The 11,733-nt window shown below is 43.3% G+C and overlaps 1 long non-coding RNA gene across 2 annotated transcripts; it reads left to right on the top strand.

The window, feature by feature from the left end:
- Positions 1–965: 965 nt before the first annotated feature.
- On the top strand, positions 966–9,322 carry LOC120240711. 2 transcript variants are annotated; one of them, XR_005530705.1, is made up of 3 exons: positions 966–1,150; positions 1,715–1,880; positions 9,297–9,322. It is a non-coding gene; the product is annotated as an uncharacterized LOC120240711 (long non-coding RNA). The 2 variants fall into 2 exon arrangements; XR_005530706.1 differs by lacking the exon at positions 9,297–9,322 and adding an exon at positions 9,071–9,171.
- The last annotated feature ends 2,411 nt before the right edge of the window (positions 9,323–11,733 follow it).

Below are 11,733 nucleotides of genomic sequence, written 5' to 3'. Positions count from 1 at the left end.
CACAAAATGTAGTAAAAAATTGTGCATTTTCATGTTTTTCATTCAAAACTGTAAAATGCATAGCTCTTTTTCTTCTGATTTGCATAGTCTTTGGTGACAAGTCTGTTATTATTTTCTCTGCATTCCTCTGTGTCTACATAAATTTCTTCTTGTATCTCTGGATATCTTCAACATTTCTCTGATCTTTTTTAATTTTTAGTAGTTTACTTTTGATAGACTTGATATATATATTAAGTCCTGCTAGGTTCTCTTTGAGAGATTCGGTTTTGTTGTTTGCTTCCTTTCATTAATTTTGTGAATTTCTTGGTCTTTCATCTTCAAATATTTCTTCTCTCATTCTATCTCTCTTTTTGCTTTAAAATTCCAACTAAATGCACATTAGACCTTTGGACAGAGATCATAGGTTGTTTATCTTCTCTCTTCTTTCTCTCTTTGTTTCAATCTGGAAAACATGCACTGGCCTGTCCTTAACTTGATCATTTTTTCCTCTGCTGTGTGGAGTTTTTGGCATGCCTATCAAAGGAATTTTTTAATCTCTAACATTATTTTCTGCCATATTTGACGCCTTTTATAGCTCCTCTCTCTCAATCCTCTCTCAAAGTCTCACTGCTCTCTCAAAGTCCCCATCAGTTCATGAATATTTTGCACAGAAGACCACTGTAGCTTATTACTCATTGCGAGTTTTCTGATGAGGAAGTTTTGTGTTGTTTATGTTTTGGTCTTTTTTGTTTCTATAGAGGTGTGCTGTCCATCTTTGGTCCTTGTCAGTCCTTGAGCTCTGAGCTTTAGAAACAGGGCTCCTGGGTGACTCAGTCAGTTCAGCGTCTGACTCCGGTCATGATCTCACAATTGGTGAATTCGAGCCCCGCATTGGGCTCTGTGCTGAGAGCGCGGAGCCTGCTTGGGATTCTCTCTCTTTCCTTCTCTCTCTGCCCCTCCTCACTCTGTCTCTCTCTCAAAAATAAGTAAACATTTAAAAAAAGAAAAAAAGAAAGAAGTACGGCCTTCTCACCATCCCACACCCCTGCTCACTAGGCCATGAAACTCTGCTCTGTGTCAGCGGGGCTTCTGGGGGCACAGTGAGTTCCTGTCCCTCTGCGATGCAGAGGTGCGTCCCTGCGGGGCTTGGCTTTACTTCCCTTGGAAGCAGGTAGATTTTACTTTGGGTAACAGCAGGGGGGAGGCACACAGGGTTTCCTCAAGGGGGAGGGGCACAGGGTTTAGTCCTCCTCCAACAGCTGATGACCTTTCCCCGGGACTGTGCGGCAAGAGCGCCCCCTGGCTCACCTTAGGAGAGAAGGGCTCACCTGTGCGCCGTTTCGTGCCTGTCCTCGCGGCGGCTGGTCAGCATCCCTGTGTGCACACACTTGAAGATCGCCGGTCTTTAAGGAGCCGGCGGCTGTAGAAAACAGCGGGCAAATAGTCGCCACCTTCTTTGGCGTCAGGGACCCCCACAGATCCCATCCTGCTATACAGGCACACGCGCTGCTCTCAAGACTCCTGAAAGTGAAGAACGTTTTCCCGGCTGATACTATGTCACCCCTTCCTCCCTGCTCCACCAGAGACGATGCAATTCACAGGCCCCTCTGCGCTCTGAGGACTGGCACTTACTGGAGTTTAGCTCACCTGACGGCTTGCTGACTTGGGCTCTCTGATGGGCTACAAAACTGTGTACATTTATGGTTGACCTGGCTACTCCCCACTGTTTGCATAGGATCAGTGTGTTACTGCATCTGCATCCTCAGTGGAAGCGAAAATCCTGCCGCATCACCGTCACAGAGATAAGTACAAGCGTGCCTAAATGGCAACCATTCTAAGGAAATCGTCTCGTGTTACCAGTGATGGCTTTGGGCACACTTCCCCTTTTTGGTCTCTTCCAGGTAAATCTGGCATAAGAATTGTTCAGTCAGACACGCCTCAAGTTCAATTCCTTCTGAGTTGGATATTATCAATGTTTTCAAACTTCTTTAGATTTTGTTATTTCAGACTTGGGGTTAGGAGTCTTTAAATCTGTTCTCTTGACCTTTCTCCTGTTCTTGCTTGCTCGTTTGTTTGTTTACATATTAACTATTCACTCACATCAGTATATTACCACGATATCTTCCAGTTGTTACATTGACTTAAACCCTGGTGCTCTACAGCATGTGTAGCCTGTATTAGTGCTACAGCTTCTCATGAAAACCAAGCTTAGAGTAAATATAGAGACATGATACGTTATGTTCCATCTAAGCCTCCTCATTGATTCTGAAAAGCCATGGGCATGAGATCCAATGACAATTTTTATTGTTAGTGCTATATGCAAAAAAAGAAAAAGAAATAAAAGTAAAAATAAAAATGCTTGTTTTTGGAAGATTCTACAAACGTCCATGGCATTTCTATAATGCAAAGAATTCTTGGGAAACTAAAATTAAAAACACACATACACACACAATTTCTGCATACTTTAAAAAGAGTAAATGGGGGCATCTGGGTGTCTCAGTTCGTTAAACATTCGACTCTTGACTTCAGCTTAGCTCATGATCTCATGGTTTGTATGATCAAGATCTGTGTCAGGCTTGGTGTGCTGACACTGTGAAGCCTGTTTGGCATTCTCTTTCTCCCTGTCTGTGCCCCTCCCTCACTCATGCTGCTCTCTAAATAAATAAATAATAAATAAATAAATAAACTTAAAAAAAAAGCTATAGGGAGTTCTGGGTGGCTCAGTGCGATAAGCATCCAACTTCAGCTCTGGTCATGATGTCACAATCTGTAAGTTTGAGCCCCATGTCAGACTCATTGCTGATGGCTCAGAGCCTGGATCCTGCTTCCGATTCGGAGTCTCCCTCCCTCCCCTACTCGTGCTCTGTCTGTCTCTCTCTTTCTCAAAAATAAACATTAAAATTTTTTTTAAAAATTAAAAAATCTAAAAAATATAAAAAGAGGAAATGAAGTGAACAGACTTTAGGTTCAAAGGAAGTGTGGACATTCTCTTGAATGACATGCGAAAGAAACATGGTGGTTTTGATGGAATTTATAACAATTAATATAAGAACAAATTATCAAAACACATTTACCATTAGATTTGCCATTTCTTTTCTTTCCTCTTTATTTTGAATCAATTTTACCTTACACAAAAATCGCAAGACTAATGCAAAGAAGTGTTTTGTCCTGAGCCGTGTGAGAGTATGTTGCCAGCAATATGCCCTACAAACATGCAAATACTTCCGTGTGTGTGTGTGTGTGTGTGTGTTTCACAAACCACATAGTCCTACACGAGTATGCACAACCATGAAACAAAGACATTGGCAATGATGCTTCACAACCCGCTAATCCGCAGCCCTCGTTCAGGTTTTAACCTGACCAGTTGTCCCAGAAATGTCTTTGTAAAGAACCCAACCCAAGATCACACCTTGCCCTTGGTTTTTCATCCTTCCCTGGTCTCCTTTACACAGGAACATCTCCTCAGTCTTTCCCAGATCAGCACGTCCACTTTTGATGGTAACAGCACAGCTCTGTCTAGAATGCCTGTCATCTGGGTTTGCCTGAGTGTCTTCATGGTAAGCATGTCCTTCAAGGCAAGCATTGTAGCAGGAAGTTGCAGAAGGGATTCTGTGTTCTTCCGGTTGCATCCTACCAGGTGGTGCGCCATTGAATTTGGTGCCTTCCTTGTGGTGTTCATTTTAATTACATGATCTACTTCAGATGGCCTCTGCCACGTTTTCTAGGACGTGGAATTTAAGACCTGGGCACAAGTGGCTCCCTGATTCAGGAGGCCACTGCTCACAATCTTCCGCATTTCCATTGTTCTTCATTCTCTCCTGAAGATTCACGTTTCTGCTGGGTGAAAGTCATCCTCCACATTGGAGAAAGGGCTGGAAAGCCCTGGAGATGCGGCTTGGTTCTCAGGTGGCCTTACAGGTGCAGCGTCCAGAACTCTGTGGCAGCTGAGCTGGCTCAACTCTTCTGGGCACAGGAGGGGAACGTAGGTAGTGAGACTCTGAGCCCCGGGCACCTGAGTGGGACAGCTGTGCGGGGACTGCAGCCAGTTGCCTGCAGCCAACTCCCCAGCTTTGCCATTTCTTAATAATAAGAAACACTGGGGTCTGGAACTTGCTAGGCCAACTCATATTTTGCCCTAATTTTGAAAAAGTAGGTGCTGATCTTCAAAAAATGGCATGCTGTCATTAGGACACTAACTTTGTTTTTAATTTTTTTTAAATGTTTTATTTATTTCTGAGAGAGAGAGACAGCATGAGCAGTGGAGGGTCAGAGAGACAGTGAGACGTAGAATCCGAAGACAGGCTCCAGGCTCTGAGCTGCCTGCACAGAGCCCCACGCAGGCCTTGAACCCACAAACCGTGAGATAATGACCTGAGCCAAAGTCTGACGCTTAACCGACTGAGCCACCCAGGCGCCCCAGGACACTGACTTTGAAAGCATTCATACTTAACTTCCGGTCAGCTGAAGGTTATTTGTAAACACGAAATTCTTTAATTAATATCTTCCTCATTTTGTTCCGTTAGCACTCCATTAGAAACATAATTTATAAGAGCATTCACTAGTACTTTAAGATGATGCATGAAGATTCAATAATATTACTTAAATTTTCAGGAGTTAAGCTAATTTTTTCAGCTTTTTAGTTTAACTTTTTTGTGGTAAGTGCTTTCCTTTACCTTCCACATGTGTTTAGAAACTTATGTAAAAGGAAAGATAACCTTGGATTTTGGGACTTAACTTCAAAGAGTTTGTGTTTGTAAAACCAATCATTTAATTGTTTCAGCTTTTAAAATTGTTATTTACTTGTACTTTTAGGGGTATGTGGATATGAGAAGCAATGAGGATGGGTTAGTTAAAACTATCTGTAAACACTGCACATTTAAAGCAAAATAATTGGAATTAAATTTCCTTTGTATATCTGCATTGAAACATTTCATTTCTGGAAATAGTCTTTGCTCTTTTAGATTGCAAAGTGAATTTTTGTGAAATAGGTGCGTTAAAGTAAGTTAATGATTTCAACATTTTATGATATTTAATTAAACATAAAGGTCTTGGGGAGCCTCGGTGGCTCAGTTGGTTAAGGGGCCGACTTTGGTTCAGGTCATGACCTCACAGTTCATGGGTTCCAACCCCACATCAGGCTCTGTACTGACAGCTCAGAGCCTGGATCCTGCTTCAGATTCTGTGTCTTCCTTTCTCTCTGCCCCTCCCCTGATCACAGTCTATCTCTCTCTGTCTCTCAAAAAATGAATAAAAACGTTAAAAATTAAAAAAAATAAACATAAAGGTCTTACAATAATTTCTCATAGGGTCAAGATGACTTCTAACAACTATGCATATAATGATTGGCAAATCACATGACCTTGTATTATTTTAGTGATGCAGGTCAGGTCTCTTATAAAAAGATTTGGCTCATAGAGTTAAGGAAAACATGTAAACTGATGTTACTGAAAGAGATGTACAGTTGTTATTTGGTTTTCAAAACAAATACTTTATTTTAATTGCATGTATATAAAAACATGAATACTTATCAGTCCTTAGTCTGCAATCTGATGTATGCACCTAACCTAAGTGAACGTTTGCATATATGAAAGATCTAGAAGACGAGACGTGTCCTGCCCTTGAGCATCAGAAGACATTTTCCTGACCTCTCTTCCTACATTAGAAGTGCTGTTATTTTGAAGCCCTTGGTCCGATTTATTTTGCTTGTAGAAATCATTAGCTTTGACCTTACTCCTTCAACCTGATATAGGAAAACACTTTGCATTTCCTCTATTAGCAAAGCAAATTTTTCTTCCCTTAAAAAAAAGTTTACATTAAGTTGTATTTAAGTTTACAAACATTTACAAAAAATCATACAGTGATTTTTCATATGCCGTGGGCCAGAGTCATGTTCCGTTCTGCACCATTCTCAGTATTTGGTGTTGGGAGGGTTCTTGTGTGTGTGTGTGTGTGTGTGTGTGTGTGTAAAATTAAAATAAGATACCACTAAATATCTATTAGAATTATAATTAACAATATAAACATAATACATATATTATTATGTAAAGTATACAATGAGATAAACATATATTTATTATATAATTATATATTGCAGAATATGTAAATATATGTGATACCATATTTGTACATAATAACATATATAATTAGAATATGATATAGTAATATATGAAACATATTTAAATCTTTAATTTCTTTATATATGTAACGAAACCATATATAAATATATGTAATTATGCATAATTACAATATTATAATTATATATATTTCTAAGAGATGTTTAGTGGTATCTTATTTTAATTTTAATTTGTATTTCTTTAGTGTTAATGACGTCAATTATCTTTTTATATGATTATCATCAATATACCTTTTTTGGTGAAATATCTACTTAGTTTTTTAATTGAGCTTTTTCCCGATTGTTGAGTTTTGTGAGAGTTCTTTATGTATTTTAGATACAAGTCTTCTGTAAGAAATGTGATTTGCAAATACATTTTCTCAGAGGCTTGTCTATTCAATTTTTTAATTGTCCCTTTTACAAGCAAAAATGTTTTTGGATAAAGAACAATTTTTTTTTAATATGGTTTGTGCTTATGGAGTCATGTTTAAAATTTCTTTCTGTTACATAAGGTCACAAAGTATTTTCCTGTGGTTCTTCCGGAAGTCTGTAGTTTTAGGTTTTGGATCATTTTTCCCTTTAAAGTGTATTGTCCTTTAAATGGCCATTTGAACTTTACTTATGTAAATTTAGGCATAGAAAACAAATGAAAGGGTAGATTTTCTTCAATGTGGAAGACAATCTAAATTTGAAAAATGCTTAAAAATGATCTAGTTTAATAATAAAAAAAGATTCTTTTATTATTCTTTTTATTATTAAAAGAAACTATGGTTGTGTTCAACCTTGCTTGGGTCCTATGATACTAATCATCCTCTGACCTAAATAAGCCAGTTTTGCTGTGTAGACTTTGGGCGGCCACTGTGTTCACTGTGCTGGATTGAAATACTTACGAGAAACAGATCAAAATCCTGTTTTCTAGAACTGTATATAAATGGTTCTGCCTTGGCAAATGAAATGAGGAAGTACTTCCAGACTGTCTGACAATGGTCCATGCAAGGGCATGGAGAACCAGGCCTCAAGTCCAATCTGTAGAAAGGAAGATGAAGGGTGCCCCCGTGGCTCAGTTGGCTAAGTGTCTGACTTTGGCTCAGGTCATGATCTCACAGATTCTGAGTTCAAGCCCCACGTCAGGCTCTATGCTGACAGCTCGGAGCCTGGAGCCTGCTACAGATTCTGTGTCTCCCTCTCTCTCTGCTCCTCTCCAGCTTGCTCTCTCTCTGTCTCTCTCAAAAATAAATAAACATTTTAAAAAATTAAAAAAAAAGAAAAAAAAGAAGAAGTAAAGATGCCACCTGCTGACGGCAAAATGTTTGGGGAAAAACGGGTCACCTTCCTATCTCCTTTTCACCTTGGGAGGTTGAAGCCTGGGATGCGTGTTACCCACCACAATGAAACTTCCCACCAGATAAGCTTCCTATGGTAACTTTGCCACAGTCGAACGAGAGCCCTGCAAACACGCTGCCCCCGGAAGGCAGGAAAGATCTTTGCTTTGGCACAGGTGGCTGTAGAAGTCAGCAATTTGGAAACAGATTGGAAACAAATGGTTTCTGAGCCCCCATCTCATGATAGTTACCTGTCCTTTGGGATAAATGAGTGCAAGAGACACAGCAACCCCACGGGGGTGGGGGGTGGGGGTGAGACTGTAGGAATGGTCGTACCTGCCCCTCTGGGTGTACCACGCTTCTGACCCTACTGTCCTGGAAGAGTGTTTCACCATGATCCGGAATCGTGGTGGTGTGTGTCAGGGTTGAGTCCCCATGACCCAAGATCTCTGAGAGACTCGAGTGAGACAGACCTCACTGTTTGGTCCCGCAAGAATAGGAAGGTTGAGTTGAAAGCTGCTGAGGTGTTTAAAGCACTTGTTTCCAAGCCCCTTCTAGCTGATAATGCCCTCAAAGTGGAGAGGGCATTGTCATGGGGAGACAGGGCCTTAGGGAAATGGCAAGTAGGTGGCTCGGGGTGGTGGGGGTTGGGAACAAAGCAGGAAGAAGGAGGGTGAGTGTGATTTCAAATAATGGGGTGGTCAAGGTGGGTCTCATGAGAGGATTGCTTTGAGTGAAACTGTATCTTCTACGGTTTAAATAGAACTTTTTTTTAAGTTTATTTATTTTTGAGATAGAGCGTGAGGGGGGAGGGGCAGAGAGAGAGGGAGAGAGAGAACCCCAAGCAGGCTCCTCGCTGTCAGCACAGAGCCCAACGCGGGGCTCGATCTCACCAGAAGTGAGATCGTCACCTGACCAAAATCAAGAGTCAGACGCTTAACCAATTGAGCCACCTAGGCGGCCCAAAATAGAATTTTTGTTTCCTCCATTCCCACCCCCAATTTCTGATTAATAGCATCACATTTAATATACTAAATAGTCTATTTCTTTCTTTGTACTTGGCTATTCTTTCTCTCTGGAGCAAGTATATATTGGACATCTACCAAGTGTCCTGCATGTATGAGGCACCGGGGATGTTGGACAAGACATACAAATGTCCTGTGGTCCCAGCTCAGCGTCAGAAGTGGGCAAAGCTGTCCTCACGTGGACTCCCTCTCATGGGCTGGTTGGGTCCTGCTCCCAAGCTCTGTTGACTTGGGGACCTTGGTGGCTGCCAGGAGGCTGTGCCTTCTTCAGCACCCGGTGCTCAAGAGTTAATTTTTAACTGAATAAAATAACCCTGGCCCTGGCCTCACTGTAGTGAGTCGGTGTACAGGACCAGCCCTAGCTTTCCCATGTCAATCAGCCAAATCATTAAAAATAGGCCCCTTGAGGTCTGATCTGCAATTAGTTACTAGTCTTTTTTTTTTTTTTTTTATTTTACTCCCAGCCCACTTAGCCTGCCCCAGACTGCACAGTACGGTAAGGAAGAGGTGGTATTGTCCAGAATAAAACTTCATTTCATTTCCAGTGTGCATTCTGTTTGGTGGTTCAGTCCCTTCCTGTTGGGTTTCACTTAAGTTCTGGAGACCAATGGGATCATTTCCCTTTCCCCCAGGCAGGCTGTGCCTCTGGGCACGCCCCATGGCTTCTTCAGGTCTGTCTGCTCAGCCATCAGTCACAGGCTCATGCGATCTTCAGGAGCAAGACAAGCCGGGTGAGTGTGTGAGAAAGTAGGGGTGTATGGTAGTGATGGGGAGGGCTGGGGACAGAGTGAACTGGACACTAAGAACTTGAAGGGTCCAAAGTCAAGATTTTTTAAATTTACTTATTTCTTTTGACAGAGAGTGTGGAAGGGGTAGAGAGAGAGATACAGAGAATCCCAAGCAGGTTCCACGCTGTCAGCACAGAGCCCGATGTGGGGCTCAAACTCACCAACCAGAAGATCATAACCTGAGCTGAACTCGGATGCCTAACTGAGCCACTCAGGAGCCTCCAAAGTCAAAATTCCTCAACGCCCTGCTGCTAAAACAATAAATGCACCTTCAAACCAGGGGCTGAATCTGAGAATGCTGCCCCCACCCGCCTACCGCCCGACGGCAAAGCCATTCTCGCTCAGGTGTCTCGCCGTGTGTGTTCAGATCTCCCGAATTCATGAGCTGGTCTGGTGTTTCCTCACCGCCCTCCCTTCCGTCAGACTTAGATTGGGCAGGGCCCCCAAGATGCTGGGCCCATTTCTCAGAGGCCCCGGCATCTGCACTTCCCCATCCCCTTTCAGAGTTCTTTCTCCCGCCCCCGGGATGCTGAGCGCTTGTCTCGTGCGCGTGTCTAACGAGGGGAGGGGGTGCGCACCATGGGCAGCTTTGCCCTGAACTGTCCCACCCAACTCAGAACTCAGGCCGTGGCCCCAACCTCAAGTGGGAACAGGCGTAACCTGTCACCGCGTTGTTCTCGGCACTTCCTCTGCGTCTCTTTCCGGAGGAAGTGACGTCTCTGCACTTCCTCTGCGTAGGAGGAAATGACGCAATGCGCCCCCAGCTCTGACTTACGAATTGCGGACACGTGTCACGTGCGCGGCTCGCCGGCTTCGGCGGGCTTCAGACTCCATGCATTCGATACCCCCAATCACGTAGAAAACATCGTACTCTTCTGAATTCTCTAGGATCCCGATTCTAACAAAGAGAAAACGATCCTATCGGTGCCCTTCATCCACAGAATCACTCAGGGACACACACGATTACTCTTCTCCGAGCCCAGCGTCGGGGCACCGATTCAGGCTTCCCTGGGAAGAGGAATTAGAGAGAATTTAATAGTTTCTGTTTTAATTTGGTGTATTGTTTGCTTAACTTGTGGACTGTGCTTTCCGTTTCAGTTTGTCACGTCAAATTTCCTTTAGAAATAATTTTCCATTAAATAAATGAATTCATTGAGGAAACAAAGATACTCATTTATAAGAGTCCAGGTTGTTCACTGCGGTGGTAAAAAAAATCATGCGTGCGGTGGGGGCGATGACTACAGTTTTGGGAACTACTGTCCTAGCCGCCTGTCTGGGAAGACCACCTTGATGAATACTTCCAAATGCCATCTGTCCACAAGAATGAACCTAAATTTTCTGTCTTTGGAGACGAAGATGTTTTAAATTCTCTGTTCCAAGAAATCTCTTCTTACCGTTTAAGAACACGTGTAGCTGGGCCGCCTGGGTGGCTCAGTCCGTTAAGCGTCCGACTTCGGCTCAGGTCATGACCTCGCAGCTCATGAGCTTGAGCCCCTCTGGCTCTGGGCTCACAGCTCGGAGCCTGGAGCCTCCTTCGGATTCTGTTCCTCCCTCTCTCTGCCCCTCTCCCCGCTTGAATTCTGTCTCGCTCCATCTCTCTCTTCTTTCTCTCTCTCTCTCTCTCTCAAAAAAAAAAAATTAATAAATAAAAAGAACACTTTTAGCTAATCGTTGTCCATCTCTTACACAGTTAGGTTCACAGGTTGGTCCAAATCCTCTCCATTTGCTGCAAGGTGACCCCGCAACATGCTGGTGACCACTCCCCCACCATAGAGAGAACAGAGTTGGCCAGAGTGGGCTTCCGGCATATTCCACTGCTGGAAGGAGGCACCGAAATCAGCCCACATCTCTCACCAACTTGAAGTGACAGTTCTTTCTCCTCCCATCTCCCAGGGTTTGATTCCAGCCTTGCTGGGACAGTCGCTCATTACTTGGTCTCTCCTTTAGATCTCCTTCCTTTCTCGTGGCTGTTTTCCAGCCACCCTTCACCCCAAATGACTATCTTAGTGGAGCCTTTCTGCGACTGCACGTACCCTCAGGATAGCGAGCTACTTCCCTCCTTTTCACCTCAGCTCAACTTCCTGAAGACTGGTCTGGAGCCACTGCTTCCTCTTCCGGAATCCTTGCCTCCCTCCCCTGAAAATTCTTGTCCTGAGGCTGCCTCCCACCTCCTCACTGCCCATTGAATGGACGTGTTCATGTTTCCCTTCCTGATCTCACTTACTTCCTCCTCCTCGAACTCTGCTTCCTCTTCCTCTCCTTCTTGGGTGTCGCAAGGCTCTGCTGTTCCTTGCTTTCTGGCATTCTCTTCTCCATCTTATTCATGGATTCCTTCAGCTGTCCGGAAACATATTTCTCACTAGGTCTTCCCTTCTGCGTTGCTCTTCACCAGCCCCTCCGTGACTAAGATGGTTATTATCTCTTAGGTAATTAATTTTAAATCAATATCTACACCACACCTCTGAGTTTCAGACCACATATCCAAATGCCTGCTGAGCCCACTCACT

Source organism: Hyaena hyaena, unplaced genomic scaffold (assembly GCF_003009895.1).
Source record: "Hyaena hyaena isolate Hyena2069 unplaced genomic scaffold, ASM300989v1 scaffold_258, whole genome shotgun sequence".
NCBI lineage: Eukaryota > Metazoa > Chordata > Mammalia > Carnivora > Hyaenidae > Hyaena > Hyaena hyaena.
Note: the sequence above shows the minus strand (reverse complement) of the source record. Positions and strands in the feature narration are given on the sequence as shown.